The 17,716-nt window shown below is 36.6% G+C and overlaps 1 long non-coding RNA gene across 1 annotated transcript in view; it reads left to right on the forward strand.

Moving 5' to 3' along the window:
• The window catches only part of LOC122460577, a 258,725-nt gene that overhangs the window by 225,050 nt on the left and 15,959 nt on the right, over positions 1-17,716 (forward strand). The gene's annotated exons all lie outside the window — the stretch shown is intronic.

The following is a 17,716-nucleotide window of genomic DNA, read 5'->3' on the forward strand; positions in this document are numbered from 1 at the left end:
TGTTTTAATATGCTAAGTCTGGCAAACAGAGCTATATACAATAATATTTTAAGTGTTTTAGATATCACAGTTGCCAAATTATTTCCCAGATTTCTTAGTATAGCAATCTGCATGTGTGATCTATCTATCTATCTATATACTCACACATATTATGCACGCTAGATTCACAGATGCATCCGATGAAGTGAGCTGTAGCTCACGAAAGCTTATGCTCAAATAAATTTGTTAGTCTCTAAGGTGCCACAAGTACTCCTTTTCTTTTTGCGAATACAGACTAACATGGCTGTTACTCTGAAACCTAGATTCACTGTATTATCTACATGTGAAATATGTTCTGTCTTTTTGCTCTCTTCTGTTTATATTTATATGTAACACACAGAAAAAAGCAGAAAAATACAGAACATATTTCATATGTAGATAATACAATGTGTGCATGCTTGTATATAATATGGATGTGTTGGTAGTGGCTCCATATCTAGGGTTGCACTGAAATTTCTACTCAAAGTAGGATTAATTTATCCTTTTTTCTATACTAATAATTGAATTTAGTCAGCGTAATTCTTCAAAGGACAATTGCATTTTCTATATTTATACACATATACATACAGATTTCCAAATGCATACATATTTCCTGCATATGAATGGGAACCACTTTGCACATAATTCAGCATTAATCATTGAAAATTTGAATGACACTTAAAATATACTCATTTGCTTCTAAATTGGTTTATCTTGCAAGTATTGTTTCTTGTTAGTATGTAGTAACTTATAAGTTTCCACTATCTTTCTGGGTAACATTTGCTCAACAATTACTTCTGCTGGAGTAGATTTCCCAGGGAAGCTTCAGGCTTCATTGGGGAAGCTGTTTGCAGAAATCTCTTCATTTCTCTATAAATGAATCATGAGAGGCAACTAAGATTTTAGGAATCAAGATTTTTGTTTTTTCTTTTTTATTGGGGAGGTAGTTCCATTTTAGTGAGATATGGTGAAGATGCCTAACAGAAAATAAACTATTCTAGGCTATGATGCACCCTTGGGGTTCATGAATGTTGGGGGAGGAACAGTGATTATACAATGCAATAACATATTGAGACACTCTTTCAGTTTTACACTTGGTATTAAGTAAATACAGGATATCTCACCCATGAAGGGTGATTATCTTTCATGAAGGGAGGAAATGAGTTATTAAGGTCTTTCTCAGGAGCAAAACAAGGATAAGAATCTTTATTAGTGTAAGAAACAATTTGTTTTTTCCCTACAGAAATATATTTCCTTTCTAGAAAATTTTTTCTTATTGTCTGTATCTCAAAAAAAGAAACCCATATCAGTTTCAGCTGATACTTCCCAGTGCACTGCGTGAGAATATTGCTATAAAACATGTGCTCATTGTCATTTTTATCTAGATCACAATTAATAATATTTTTAGGCATGAAATGTCTATCCACTCCCATAAAAACACTTGTAAAGTATTTGATATTTTATTTGAGGATATTAAAAGATTGTTTAAAAATAAACATGTACCACTGGAGCTGAATTTTCACACAATTATTCAGATCATCAATAGGTCTCCTTTGATCATATTATTATGATGCTTCTGCAAGATCTCATTCTAAGACAGGCATATTTTCTCTCTTTTTCCAGCCTACCCCCCCTAAACAAGGTCATGGATTTTTTTTTTTTAACTGAGGACTAGAAGTTCCAAGTACAAGATTAAGTAAGTTCTAACAGTGTTATAAAAGTAAGTGCTTTTTTCTATAATAAAAGGTGTTTAAAAGGTTCTCTACAGCTTTAAACAGAATTACAATTTACTTCTTTCAAGTGTCCAGGCCATAAATTCTTCTCAATTCCCTCTCTCTCTCCTTGTCGGAATTAATGAGATCAGATTTGATCAGGGCAGTGATGTGTTCAGAGCCAAATCACACAACAGCGCGCGTGCGGTAATGGAATTTGCATCTAATGCATACATAAATCAAACATCTTTCTGGACATTTTCATATGCATAATGTCATTTCATCCAGTTCTCTCTGTGCAGTGGGGGAGATTTTTCTCTCTGAGAGAATGACTTTCTTTAATGCTTTCATTTTATTTTCGCTGACTACAATCCCCGAGAATGCGCTCGGTCGGAGAATCTTTCGGGGCGCGGTTGACAGTTCCTTTTCCAAGAGGGGTCCTTCACATTTATCATGCCTCTTCCTCGGGGGCTTTGTTATGCAAATGTGGCTGAAATTGATAATTCCAAAGTGCTTCATTTCGGTTCCTTGGCGGTTGGAGATGGTAGATAAAAAGAAACTGACAAGACACACTGATTGCCCTCAATGCTTGTAACTCTCTTGCTAACAAGGCTCGATATTGTTAAAAATTCCTATTGTTATCAGGGTGGCAGTTCCATTATGCAGGCCTTGCAAATTTCTGATTTGAATATTAACCCTTTAATCACCCTTCTCCCCTCCCCCCCAACTTAAAATCAATTGCCATCATCAAATGGCTTAAGGACGCAAAACATTACATTATTTCTCTATTATGGTTGAACATCTGTGGTACATTTTAAAAACTCCATTTATTATTTTTCAATGTAAGCTGGAACTTTATATATCTAGATGTAAAAAAAAAAAAAAAAGAGCAGGGAGAGAGGAGAGGAGGGTATGTGCCCTAACACAACAACGCTGGGACGGATAGACTGAACTGCATTGTTTCAAGATTTTGGGGGGGGGGGCGTGAGGGCGGGAAGGAGAGGGAGGAGAATATTTACATGGAAATTTCTGATTATAGAAATCAAATATAATAGTTCCTCGAGAGCGGAGAAGTTTCATTAGTTTAAACTTGTGTTTACTTGAACTTTATGTTCTGACTGAGGTAGGCCTCTTGGAGGGGATAGCGTGTCTTCATATTCCATAGTATAGCTGATTTTTACTTGGCTGCCCTGTTGGCTGCAAATATACCTTTTTTTCCTGGCTACCCAGCAACAGATGTAAGGAAATCTCCTTTAATCTGACAGGTAGGTGACCAAAAAGTCCATAGAGCAAAAGGAAACTGTAAATGATGAGGGTTTTTTGGTGTATGAGGGTTTTGTTTTTGTTTTTTTTCCTTTTTAGACCAGTCTATAACTTAACTTGTATAATTAAGTGCTGCTTATCTAGGCAGATTACACTAGTGATTTGTAAGTATCCTTGACAGTGCAGTAGAGGGAAATGTATATTCTAGGGGCATGATCCGGCACCTGTTGAAGTCAATGGGAGCTTTGCCAATGGCTTATAATGGGCGCTAGATCAGGCCTTGGAGATGGTGATCTCCTGCACAATGACAAGTTAAATGTATGTTATAGATCATATGCAAGTTACATTTACACTGAAAAAAGAAAAGGTGCTTGATAACTGTTTTTTTACTCATCAATTTAATGAAAATGTGGCTTCTGGAATTCTACACATCCTTTTAACACTTGCTGAGATGTGCCCAAAGAAGGTGAATTCCTCCCAACCAACCACATGCCTTCAGGCTTATATTACAATTAAAGGTTAATTTTGGTTTGTCATCTTTCTTGAGAGACCTGACATGGTTCCAGTTAAAGTAAAGCTTAATATGACAAGGTAAGTACTCTAGATGCTGGGGTGCGTGGGGGAGAGGGAGGGTTTCCTTTGTAAAATGAAGATAATTCATTGCTAACATCAGGCAACTGCAACAATATAATATCTCTGTACAATTTCCAAGAAGATGCATCTTAACCAGCTCACGTCAAAGGAACATCAAAGATTTCCACACTCTTAGTTCTGAAGTCTTGCAGAGCTGTGTCTGCCAAATTATAGTAAATAAAAAAGATACTTGCACAACAGTAACCTCTTTTACATTGGCGCAAGGATCTCTCTTCCTCCCCCTGTTAGAAAATCTTTCCCGTTATTGTAGTAACTCTTGGGAAGCTCATACCTTTGGGTTTTCTTTCATTTATAGGTATGATGGCAGATTAAACCTATGTCAGGAAACAGTGATAATGCCCACTGTAGAGTCTTGTGAGTTACAATAGATAAGTTTTCCATGCCAGTGTTTTTTCTTTCAGTTATTTCAAAACACCCTTTTAATTTTTAATGTGTTTGTATCCTCATTCTTTTACCAAAACTTATACCTTCCCACCCATTAATTCAGAAACAGATATAACTAAACTGGTTGATATAAACTCAGAATTCGAATCTGTCGATTAGAGTAATCCGTGTGAGTGCTTTTCCCCTATTGATTGAATTCTGTCAAGTACTGTTATTTATATTAAATGGTATTAATATCACTATTAGTTCTATGGTTGTATAATCACCAATACTATCTAAACTTCGCAATAATGACTACATTACCCAGCAGTAGTCAAATAGGACTAATCAGTCAATATATATTAATAACCATAAATGTAAATAACTTATCCTGTCTTCCATAAAGAATCAACTGTACCTCTGATGGTTTAAAAAGATTTCCCATACTTTTCCAGAATCAAAGAGAGTGCTTATCTTTTGGAATGAGAGATTTAAAGATTTGTATATATGTTCTGAATTTATTTCATATTTTCAGTTGTGTTTAGCATTGACTCTGTTGTAATTTGAATACATAATGCAAACTGTAGCCTCTATGAGACAGAAGAGCAATTAAAAGTGGGTTTCTCTTGCATTGTTTGATTTTTTCGTGGGCTCATTTTGACAGTGAAGAATTTTATGTATTTTTGTAATAAGAAAACTTGTCAGCGAATTTGTGACCGTAGAATTAGAGATACAGCTAAGCTGATATATATGTAATGGCTTCATTATGCATAAGAGGAGGCACTCTTTACTTTGCAGCCCAAAATACACAAAGCACCCATTAGAATGAAGAGGCCTGTGATGTCTCTGCATGTGCGGTGTATAAAGGTACATGAATGTCCTTGCTTGTTGGCATTTAATTTACCAGTTGCCTCTGTAGTGGAGCCTTGGCAGATTCAGCTTGAATCTGAAAGACAGGCTGTCATACTGAGAGTCTGCTGCCTACTGCTGAAATTGAGAGGCTTGGCAGATATGCAAACAGTGACTGGGTTTGAGTTGTTTTGATTACAAGTTAAACAGAAAGTCATTGGCAGGGCCAATGTAAATCTGCTGAGGTTTTTTGGCAAAATCTGTGGAGGTATTTCTATGGTTTCTGCAGAATTCTGCAGCACCTTGATTTCACATCAAAGAATGTCCACCTTTGAACCTGATCTGTGTATAAATGTGTCAGGAATGTAAGTGAGCAGGTTTAAATTGCTCAGAGCTTCCAGATTCAGAAATATGAAACATATTAACAGCACACTATACTGCACCATGCTTTGTGCAGTTATTAAATTGTGGAGTCTAGCATTTCATTCACGTTTATGTGTGTTTAAAGATGTAAAAATGTAATGTGAGTTATAATCATTTGAAATAAGAATGCAAAATATATTTTAATACAGGTATCCAGAAAAAGCCATTGGGCTAGATCCTGAACTTGATTACATCAGAGTAAATTCAGAGTAACTTTATGAATATGCTTTTTTATTGAGGTAAACAAGGTACACTTTTACTAAAGTCACTTCCTCAGGATATACACTGGGATAACTGAGATCAGAATTTGAACGATGAAGCATCCCTTAACTTTTCAATAATTTTGCTTGAAACTTCTTGTGGTCTGACCATCCTATCCTGATAAAATTCTAATGCTCACGCTACATTTATTTCCTATAACATTCACTTGACTCTGTGCCTGATCTTCTAAGCTGATTTGATAAAAGTAACCCAAACTGACATTATGTGAGCAAAAAAGGAGTCTGTACACTTTAATTACATTCCCTTTTACAGCTCAACCTCTGTTTAATTCTGAGTTAGTGTTTTGAACCCTACTATATCCCTCATTGAGTTTGCCTTGCAATTTTAAGGCAAAACCATGTTAATTTTGGAGGGAGGAAAGAAAATACATATAATTGTCGCTCCCATTGTTTCTGGCTGGCTGGCTGTAGACAGATTTCTGCAAGGCTAGCTTTACATAGTAACAATACATTGATTTACAGAGGCAAGAATATTTCCATGATTGGAAGGTCTAAGCCCCCTTTATTTGAAAGCTGAGAAGCTGCAAAATGTGACAAAGTTCTTGGAAAGAGCCCAAATGTATGGAATCTGCAGCTCTCTCTTTTTTTTTTAACCCACTTATATCTGGGGCTACTTCTGCTTCTTAAAGATGGCTTTGAAGGAGAAACAAACCAAAATCAGACATAGCATTATATAGTTCATACTAATTTTTTTTAAAGCCTCACTCGAACAAAGTTAATTAGTGTATTATCGTTGTGTTTTAAATTCACTTTCTTTCCAGATCTGGTCAACTGGAAAAGGATTTAAAATAAAATAGAGTTGTTTTACTTGGAAGTTATTTCAATGTTTCTCTCACATATTGTGTGTCTTTTTTATTCTCGTCCCAGTGGAATATAAGAGTTTATGTTAATAGATCATGTCAAACCTATGGTAACATGGGAAATAATAGCATTTGAAGGTACAGGTTCATTTGTAAGTACAGTTTGAAAGATGCACTTGCTCTGTCTACAGCCAGCCAGCCCGAAACAATGGGAGTGACAATTATATGTATTCTCTTTCCTCCCTCCAAAATTAACATGGTTTTGCCTTAAAATTGCAAGGCAATCTCAGTGAGAGATAGATATAGTAGTATTTAAAACACTAACTCAGAATTAACAGGGTGAGCTGTACAAGCGAATGTAATTAAAATGTACAGATTCCTTTTCTGATCAAATAATGTCAGTTTGGGTTATTTTTATCAAATCAGTATAGAAAAATAGAGTTAGGAATCTTCTAACAGGATCTTTTATTCCCCCCACTTCCATGCTGCAGACCAGTGTTGTATTTTAGAGAATGCTAACAAATATCAAATCTCTCTGAAAGTGATATACTTTACTACTGTTCTTTCTTATAATACAAACATTACAGTGCAGCTCTGATATTATTTTTCAAAATATGCAGGATTTTGATATATGGACAACAGGAGAATATGGAATTTAGGTAGAATACCATAAATTCTTAAAAGTTATTTCTGAGCTGATTTAACATGGAAAATCTCCAGGTAGATTAATTTTATGGGCAGCTTTTATAGGTGTAACATTTCAAGATGAGAAAGCCGTGCTTCTGAAATTTCGTTTCGGCAGATTTCATTGGCACTTCCATATCCATCTTTTATTACCTTAAAGTTGAAATTTAATCTCTTTTTTTTCCTGATTTTTACTTAATTTCTGGTTGAAATGGCTGGAACTGTATTTTTGTGCTCAGATTCTGTTGCCTCTATTGCTTTTCATCATTTACATCGCAAATAAAAAAAAATCAGGATAAAAAGTATAGGTACTTAAATTAAATAGCTGTGCTTTTAAGAAATTACAAGGCCACTCATGTCTTTTATTTTTACTGGACCAGGTGGCTTAAAGCAAGGTTAAATAAATATTCCTCAAAAACATCTTTCCAAAAGGCTGCCTGAATTCACGAAAGGAAGGAAAGTCTGTGCTTAATCCTCTCATGCTGTTGTAACACATACGTCTGAAGTTGCAGTCTTTGTACAGGCATAACTCCCAATAGAAACATGTTTTTATAAATAAATATGTATTCAGAGCATGCACCAAATGGTCTCTAGTCCAGTGGTCTACACTACTGTATAGCAAGAGTCGTGTGTATGCTATATTGTGGACTAGGTAAAAAGGAACACGTTTAGCCAAGTTTCTGTATTACTCTTAATATGGATTCATAACACACATCATAGAAGATGTGTGTTGTGAATGCCTATGAATAATACTATGCACTTGCGTATTATGTCCTTTTCTGTATTTCTGAAACATACTCCAGAATACATAGCAACTTCTTATGAAAAGTGGCTTTTATGCATGTGTTGAGGCTGCTTTTTAAATTTCAGTACCTCAGTCATTTGTTGGTTTGGGTTTTTTTTGTTCTCCTTTGACTCTACCACCACCACTCTTGTAAGCTATTCTGGACTGATGGCCTACAAAATTACTTAAAAAAAATAAAGATGTTTTAACATTCCAGCAGTAAAAGTAGGGGGAAGTAAGGATTTGAAATCCGTATACATACGTGTGTGTGTGTGTGTGTGTGTGTAATTCACAGACTCCTTCAGACAGTGATTTTAATTTTTATGGCTGAGTTATATACCTTTAAAAATTGTTCTCAATAATATAAATGCTGAGAAACTCTTAACTGTTGCGGTGCCTATGGTAATAAAGAAATGCACTGGGAGAGAATGACAGGGGTACAAAACACTAAAGAATGATGATTTCCTTACTAGCAATAAGATTACATAAATTAGGTGTACATAAGTTCCCAGTGATTTATAGCACTTGAAACTTGCAAAAAAAAAGATTATTTGTGATGTTGTGTTGGCAAATAGCAAACGCTAGTGGTTATTCATAGAATGGATAAAAGAACAATGATCTAAATATGGATTATAACAGCTGTTCTTTGTAAGGATCTTTGTACACCATTTATATAAATTATTTTCTAAAATATTTCCTTGAAGACGTACTTAGTCATGCAAACTTGCATATCCTATTTGTTAATTTTTTTTTTAAAAAAAGAATTCATTCTTCTCCCCACCCACCTCCTTCCCTCCCTACTGTTAGCCTATTAGTAGAAGTGGCATCATATCGATTGGATGCTTAGTAACTATATTCTCCTATACTTGCTCAAATATTTAACTGTTTGTATGGCAACTAGTGTAAAGATGTCTAAGTAAGGTAAATCTAAAATGGGAGAATAACAAAATGGATTATCTATGGCAACAAGAAGTAATTATTTTTCCTCAAAGGATCAGATGTGTATAGTTGTTTGAAAAACAATCTAAACAACATTTTGTTCACCATTGATTTTAAAAGCATTAAAATTAGTTTATATGCAGTTATATTCATTAAGCTTTTATGTAGGCTGGTAGGATGAATAGTTAAGAAACAATAAAACATTCTGTAGTAAAATATACTTTGTCAGTTGTCAGAAGAAATAAAATACATATATTTGGAATGTTTGCTTCCTGTAGAATATGATATTGGCCCTGTTAATTACAAACCTAATAAAACAATTTTATTTGTGCATCTTAAGTAGCTTATAGCTGTAGATGACTAATACAACTGTTATGGAATGTACTGTGTTGTGGAGTTGAATGTTCATACAAATGAAAAATAAGAGTTGGCAACATATACCCCTACAGTCTCTATGTTTTAGAGCTAAATCCTCTCTTAGAAACTAGTTTTCAGAGTAGCAGCCGTGTTAGTCTGTATTCACAAAAAGAAAAGGAGTACTTATGGCACCTTAGAGACTAACAAATTTATTTGAGCATAAGCTTTCGTGAGCTACAGCTCACTTCATCGGATGCATTCGGTGGAAAACCAAAACGGTGAAACGAAAGCTTATGCTCAAATAAATTTGTTAGTCTCTAAGGTGCCACAAGTACTCCTTTTCTTTTTAGTATTCTAGTATTTCCTTGTTGTAATTTTTAACCTCAGCAAAAAAGAATGGAAGTGTTTTTTCTGTTACATGCAAGTTTCTTTTCTGCTCCTTTTGGTTCCTCAAGTCAATATCTGCATTCATACCTAAACCAATTCATCTAATTTCACTGAAGTACTTAAGTTTATTTTTGTAAAAAAAAAAATTAAAAAAAAACTGAGAACACTACACTGGACTAGAGCCCAAGGAAAAGAAATGTTTTTGGGTCTTGCGTGTAAGAGCACAAGCTTTTGTTTTGTATTAGAAGAACGGAAAGAGCTGTGTGTGTGTGTGTGTGTGTGTGTGTGTGTGTGGTGCGTGCATGCTCAAAACAACATGTCATCAGACAGAATAATGCATATCAAAATGAATTATTGTTATTGTGTTCAGGTGTATTTGTGAATTAAAAAATGGAAGTTTGAAAAGTCAATTAAAATGCATTCAAATTCTTTAACATCAGAATTCTTTAATATGAAAAATTTTGCTAGACATTTTGTCAGTTTTGCTGTAAGTGTTGCACTGTGGTCATAACTAGTTTCCTCCATCTATGATTGCTGGATGGTTTTGGAATGTGTTACTGCTTCCTGCTCCATGAAAGAAGAATACTCTTGAAAACATGGAAGTTCTTACAAAGTAAATAAGCTTTAATTAAGTATCATTGTCGAGCATTAATCTTTATAGCTCTGTTCCCTATGGAAATAAGAGTGGATATTCAATTTGTTTTGATTATGTATGAATTTTAACAGAAGCTTTATTTGTATATTGCTGAGTTCTTCAAGATAGAGGCATATTTGTGTCGACCATAAGCCATTAGGAAGATGATTCTGCATTAATTTGGAATGAGTGACTCATTTTTACTGGGTATAGAATAGTGATTAATATTTAGGATAAATGAAATATTACGCACAAGAATAAACAACCAGCTATACACAGCAATCACAATGTTCTCGTTCAGTCTGAAATCAGAATTTTTCAAGAGTTAACTGTAAAGTGTTTTTCTACTTTTACTTTTGTGTGGGTTTTGGCATCTACCAATTCTGCTGCTCTTCAGTCCCTATAACCAACATATGCCCTGATCTTGCAATGAGCACTGCACAGAGATCTGCCCACACAAAGCTCTTTAGAACCGTGTTTCTCAACCTTTTTGATACCTGGAACTGGCTTGCAGCCTTCCTAAGCTGTGTCAGGGAGATCTCAGGCACCAGCGTCAGTCCACGCACTGGTCATTGAAAAACTCTGCTTTAGAAGATTGAGGGCCTAGTTTCATACTGCTTTCACCTCAACATTCAAACATATTAAGGGTGAAATTGACTTTATCCTGATGAAGACTGAATAATCAGCTTCATGCAGATGAAGTGCATGATCGGTAAGAGGGCAAATCCACCAACCTCAGCTAAAAGCTGAGACATAATGCTGCAGTGTGTTCCCTTCTATCCACCCTGCCTTCCCCATGGCTCCTCTTTCCTTTGGTTCACTTTCAGCCAAATAGGCCTCACACAAAGCCATCTGCATCAATTAAACACAGTGATGAAGCTATGAGGGAGAAAGGTCAGGTAAAAAGGAGGGATATTTGCATCCCCTGCTTGTAGAGGAGTGGTCTGTGTGCTGGATTCATGTAGTCCAATTACGAGGCTAGCACTGGGGATGAGCCGGGGAAGGGCCATAGTGTTTGTAATTATGCAGATCCGCGTTGTCTGATTTTGAATGGCTAGTTTCTCTGTTCTTTTTTTGTTCTATAAGGTATTATGCACATCTGCAGTATGGCACAGATGGCTGGGAATCTTTATATAATGTGCAATGGGGTGTTATTCTCCTACTCCTTTTGGATGTGTCTCACTCCTTTGAGAGTCATTGTAGGCTCAGTCCTTTGAGAAGCTTAGTGCTTCTCCTTAGATAAAACTCTTTAAGGCTGACTATCCTAAGGATGCTTGTACCAGGATAGTTAGCTATATCAGCTATATCAGTTACCAAGCAAGCTATATCAGTGTAAACCCACAACATCTTCATCAATGTAAGATGGAGCTTGCACTGTTCAAACCCATGTAGGACACATTGATGCAGGCCCCATTTTGCACCAATGCAAGACATCTACATTGCGGGCTTACAGGGTGTAGCTGCTTCATTGTAGAGACTGGCCTCAGTGAGTGAAGTTGTCTGCACTGCACCAATATAAAGTAGTTCGCTCTTTGGAAACATTTGCTCTTGCAGCCTGTTGCTCCTACTCTGTGAGCAATGCTGAGTGAGCGAGGCTTTTCTAACACAGCGAGATGGGTATTAGCCAATTCCCTCAATCTGAACTTGCACTGCCCCTTACCTCTCTGCTTTTGCACAATGATGTTTGTGCAGGAGGACAAGTGAGCCAGAGGAAACAAAAGAAAGGGCACAGCAGCACACTTTTTAGGAGAAACCAGAAAGAGGCGGAAGTAAGAGGAATCTTTCTACAGCTCCTTTTATTCTCTTACGTCTAACTGAAATACTGATTAAAGAGTCAGAGCAACAGGCTGCAAGAATGAACACCACTCTTGGTGGCAAGTTTGTACCGATACAGAGATCTTCGTTCCTCGGGGTCTGTCTCATGAACATTGAGTATGCAGTGCCTCTCTCAGGAGCAATACACACTCAAAGTAAGCAGGAGTTGCTGCAAGAATTAATTTCAGCAGCCATGGAAACCAAAACCAAATCAATCTAAAATTTCATGTTCATTATAATGCCATCCTCAGGGCCTTCAAATGTTTTGCTCTTTGTAAACAAGGGAAGTTATACTAATGCCAACACTGGACTATGTATTGACTCTGTATGGTGAAAACTGTTTCTTAGATTTTAAAGCCAGAAGGTATTATTGTGATCGTCTAGTCTGACTGCCTGCTTAACAGAGGCCACAGGACTTTCTTGAATTAGTTCCTGCTTCAAGTCCAGTAGCTGGGGTTGAATCTGAATCACAGTATCTCTGTCAGAAAAACATCTGGTCTTGATTTTAAAAGTTCCAGTGATGAAGAATCCACCACAGCCTTTGCTAAGGTGTTCATTACCTTCCCTGTTAACAATTTACACCTTATTTCTAGTCCAAATGAATATAGCTTCAGGTTGCCGCCATTGGATTGTGTTTGACCTGTGAAGAACCATCTATTATCAAATTTCTCTTTACCAAATAGGCACTTACAGACAGTGATCAAATCACCCCTTAACCTTCCCTTTGACAAGCTATTCAAATTGATCTCCTTGAGTCTTTCCTATAAGAAATATTTCCCAATCTTTTAGTCATTCTTGTGGCTCGTCTCTGAACCTTCTTCAGTTTCTCAACATCCTTCCTGAAGTCCAGAACTGGACACAGTACTCCAGTAGTGGTCACACCAGTGTCAAACACAGAGATAATATAATCTCCCTATTCTTGCTTGATATTCCCCTGTTTATACATCCCATGATAGCATTAGCCCTTTTAGCCACAACATCACACAGCAAGCACATGTTCAGCTGACGAAAAAGATTAATGTGGTTGGGAGTCAATTTTTAGAAATCTATTACATCAGACAGAGAGTGCTATTACAAGAACCTTATTATAAGGATGAATCTAGGCAAATACCACCTCTTCAATGTTTGTTTTACAGAAGAGATGATTGTACAGTAAATTTCTTATAGTGTATGACTTGTAAAATTCTACAGGAAACCATGTGAAGTGTGTCTTTCGATATGCTCTTCCCAGGGTGATCTGACTGTTTCATGCTCAGAAGGAGCTTGCAAAACCTGCCCATTACACTGAAAATATTTAACTTTTTAGCGCTTGTTAGTAGGATGAAACCACAACTGGTCTCCTTCTAAACTTGCTCATAAAATGCATCTCAGTGGTCTTGTTAAATGAACATTTGAAATCTCATCATTAGTAATGTTGAAAAAAGCAGACCAAATAAAATTGTGCAAGTTTTATTGACAGTTTTTTGGTCCACATTTTTGACTGGCTCTTCTTATCATGCTGTTTCCCAATATGCATAAAATACTAACATTGGTAGTGCAGTGAAAGGATGTAGGGAAAGAGTACTTACCATTGAGGGAAAATAGCGGTCGGAGATTATTTCAGAAAGTAACATGAAGTAGCAGGGTGTGCAACTGATGTGCTGAGAACTACGCAATATTTTGAATGCCAGGTTACTTCTGGAGGGGATCTTAGACAGAATTTTAGCCAAAATAAGAGCACAGTGGAGCATGCAGAACCCAATCATATGGAACAAATTAATCTGTGGGTGACTCTCTCAGAAATTCTACTTGTGCCATGTGCTAGCAAGATTATGTACTAAAAACAGAAGTATAGATCAGGTGTAGTAGTGTATAGCTGAGGCAATACTATAGGATGTGAGAACTGGGAAAAGGAGAAACCCATGAGCAAAATGGGCTGTGCATGAGCATGCAAATAGGGTACAAGAGTTACAGAGATGTATTTTAACTAGCAACAACGGACAAATGGTCGAGGACTATAACGGTGAATGGATAGGAGTGATTAGGTACTTGCGGGGGGACGTTCACTACAGACCATCAACTGGACCTATGGTCCGAAATTAAAAGGGCAGTTAAAACAGAGATGGTAATTACTATGAGAGTAGTAACAGAGTGCATTACCAGTAAAGCAGACCAGCGCTTCCTTGTGTGAGAAAACTTTGTTACAGCTAGTCAGGGTGCTAATAAGTGTGGAGATGCTACTAAACTTAGCACTGAGTCTGAAAAAAAAATTGGGAATTTAGAGGTCAAAAGCTACTGAGCAGTAGTAGGGATTATAGTGTGGTGATAAGGATCTTACTTAATTTTTGCACAGGTTATTAAATGCTTTAACAGGAGTAGGAGCTGTGGAGAAGGGAGATATGAGCAGAATGGAAGAATGAGATGCTGGGGAGGAGAGGAGAGGGCAAAGGGCCTGTAACCACTAGACCACACTCCTCTGCAGGACCTAGAACATGGGTTGCAGCAATCCTTTGCTGTCTAGCAAATAGCTTTGAAAATCCACTGGCAAAATGTGTCTCCATTACCCTGTAATAGCAGGTCCACATAGAAGGTAACAGCCTCCTATGGTACTAGCTCCATTAGCGTAAGTGGTAGAGGCATGTGCTGTGATCCAAACCCTGCTGCTGACTTGTAGGCGGGGATGGCAGGTCAATATGGTTCCACACAATGAATTTTCTGTTCTTTTCAGTGTTTAAGTTAGCATGGGCAACCTTAATTATGGCATTGTCCTAACTTTTGAGTTCTTGAGTTTTCAACTATAAAGTTCTTTTAATGCAGTATTTTCCAGTGTTTATGTGTGTTGCAGGTGCCACATGTGGGTACTATAGGGGATGACAATGAGTATGTCTGAGCATTGTTTTCTGAAAATAATACCTAAACCTTGAAAAAAGTACCAGGTTTGTATGGTTTGCAGCCTGGAATATGAAGTTGTCTCAGTAAGGATCTGGCAAACCAGCTTAGACAGTCACTGCTTCTGGTGCTGGGCATGTAGTACAAGACAATCTGATTGTTACCACAGCACGAAAAGGTGTGAACAGCACATTATAGGTCTGTTAGGCATTAGACCAATAACTAGTTCTATGTACAATTCTGGAGTCTCTGATAAAAGATTGATGGAACAATTTGATTGTATAGACATGGCTTGTATTCAGAAAGATGGGAGGTATTGGACAATTCCTGTTGTCATTCCACCTTTTTTCTTTCTGCCTTCTACTTCCTTTTTTTGCTGCTTCTGTCCCTCCCTCTGCCCATAGAATGTAGTCCTTCCATGACCCTTAGAGTCAACAAGTTTTATCTTTTGGGTCAACATGTTTAGTAAACTCTGTTCTAAGGCATAAATAAGAATGTGTGGATTTGTCTATGATCCAGCCTGATGTGTTGTTACATCTCACAAAGAACTCAATAGCTGACACTTGCATAGAAGAATTTAGAAAGTTTTAAAAATATGAGATCAGATCCCCAGTCATGCAAAGTCCGCCTCGTTCCTTGTGGAGCTGCATCAGTTTACCCCTGCTGGAGATCTTGCCCTAATGAATGGAAGTCATTGTACCCCATTTTAATAATTACAACAATTTTGTCTTTTACTACTATTACTACTTCAGGTAGTTACAAGTTTGTGTGAAACTGCTGTTGCCCACAGGAGAGACTCTATCTTGATAGGTGTACTACAGAAAATCCTTTCCTATAAATTATCTTTGTTTTTCTTTAAACATACAGTCAGTCATAATTGCCTTAGAGAACAATTTGCGCTTGTATAAAAATGTTCAGCTGGTTAAAGAAAATGTGAACAAGATGTTCTTTTGTACAAATAAATGAATTGTTAATGCTAGTTTTAGCTATTGATCCTTCTTAGCGATTGTACCTCAGCCCATTGCCACAGAACTATCTGTCAGTCAAACGGGCGTCACTTCATGCTCTTTTATCTGATTCAGAAATGAATGTGTTTAGGGAATGTGCTTGCACTCAAAATGTAAATAGGAGTTTTACTGTAGCTCTTAAAGCTATTATAGCATTGATGGTCGACTCACTATAGTCAAAGTTGTCAGCTTTTATGTTGTGAGGCCTTATATTCAGGGAATGTTCCATAAAAAATGGTTCAGATCAGTCACCAAGTATTTTTACAGCATCAAATTATCCAAAAAATTAACATTTATTTAAAACTTCTGATTGTTTTTAAACGCATAAGAATAAATGAAGGTATATATAGCATCAGATGTTTGTAGATCGTTCAAAGTGGCGTCAGATTAGGTGACAGTCTATTAAAATTTTGCTCTTTGTCCTCTCATTGAATGTGTTTTTATGTCAAAATGTAGAATAGCATTTAAAAGGGATGTAAAATGATGAAACTGAAGAATTTGTGTAGCATACACAATAATTTTGATACACATTTTTAATCATAAAAGAGATTCCAATTGATAACAATCCACATGGAATAAATATTGCATTAAAGATTAGGTTAAAATGTGGAAACTGGTCTCTTAAATTAATGTTAGAAATGATTTTCTCTTGTCCAGAGCAACAATACACAGGAGAAACAAGCCCTATATGTTTTTTCATAAATGCATGCATCTTTAGCTAACATATAACATAAAAACATCACAGATCTTTTAGAGCTAGGTTCACTATGAAAGATACACAGCCATCTGTAGTGTGAAAGTTTATGACTCAGGCATCCACACCTTAACTAAGTGATTTAATAAAGACATATCTGGGCCGTGGAAACTTTTCTTTCACACTTCCTGCTTTGGAAGGACAAAAGATCTGTGGAGTTCAATGAACATTTTAACTCTTGCTTAGTAGTTCACTGCATAGATTCAGGGGTGTGAGTTTTTTGTTTTACTTTTGTTTTTATTTCACAGGGCTGTAATCTGCCTCTGACCTGTGTTTTGAATTTTAAAAGGTGAATTAACTTGATATCATGAAAAATGGTAACTCGATTCCAAGGTGATAGGTGTACTATATAGATTAGATTAGACAGAACTCTGGACAGACAGTGGAGAAATGTTATTCCAAAAAATATGACTTCATGAAATTATTTCTCATCCAGTTGGTAACCCATTTTATGAAGGTTACATAATATTATTGTTCAGCCTTTTTATACTTAGGAACTAAGGGACCCTGTGGAGGAGCTCTGTTCCTACTCCAGCCTCATCAGAACACACAGACCCATCAGGTAGTGTCCAAAATCATCACTCTGTTGGGGTTCTGGTTTTATTGGTAACTCAAAAAAAAAAAAAGCTACATAAAATCTCATCTTAGGCTTTCTTCCTGAGCCTGGCTATCCCTAGGGTTTCCCTCCAGGATTTCCTCTTTCCTGGTTCCCTCTCCCTAGATAGTTACTTCTACCTCCCTTTTGTCCATAGTGGAGGTAATAAACCACAGCTGCCACAGTGAGTCAGCAGAACTTCAGCAACTTTATGTAGTGTTCTCACACTAATTGGCAGGATGGGGCAGTGACACAGAGGCCCATTGATGGCTACCTACTCTGTGTCAGCAACTCTTGTCAGATCTAATGTACTCACTACACCTAAAACACTGTAGTCATTATATATTCCCAAAAGGTGGCATGTCATATATAACTGGAGAACTGACAACTCACAGATCATTAATATTCTTGAGGGATGAGCATACAAAGAGTTATGAATGTGCTAGAATTATGTTCTTAATGTGTTAGACAAACCATGATTAAGCACAGTTTCCTTAGACAAAGGAACTTGTATTTGTTTGCCTGACCA

The sequence above is a fragment of the Dermochelys coriacea genome, chromosome 6 (assembly GCF_009764565.3).
Source record: "Dermochelys coriacea isolate rDerCor1 chromosome 6, rDerCor1.pri.v4, whole genome shotgun sequence".
Taxonomy (NCBI): Eukaryota; Metazoa; Chordata; order Testudines; family Dermochelyidae; genus Dermochelys; species Dermochelys coriacea.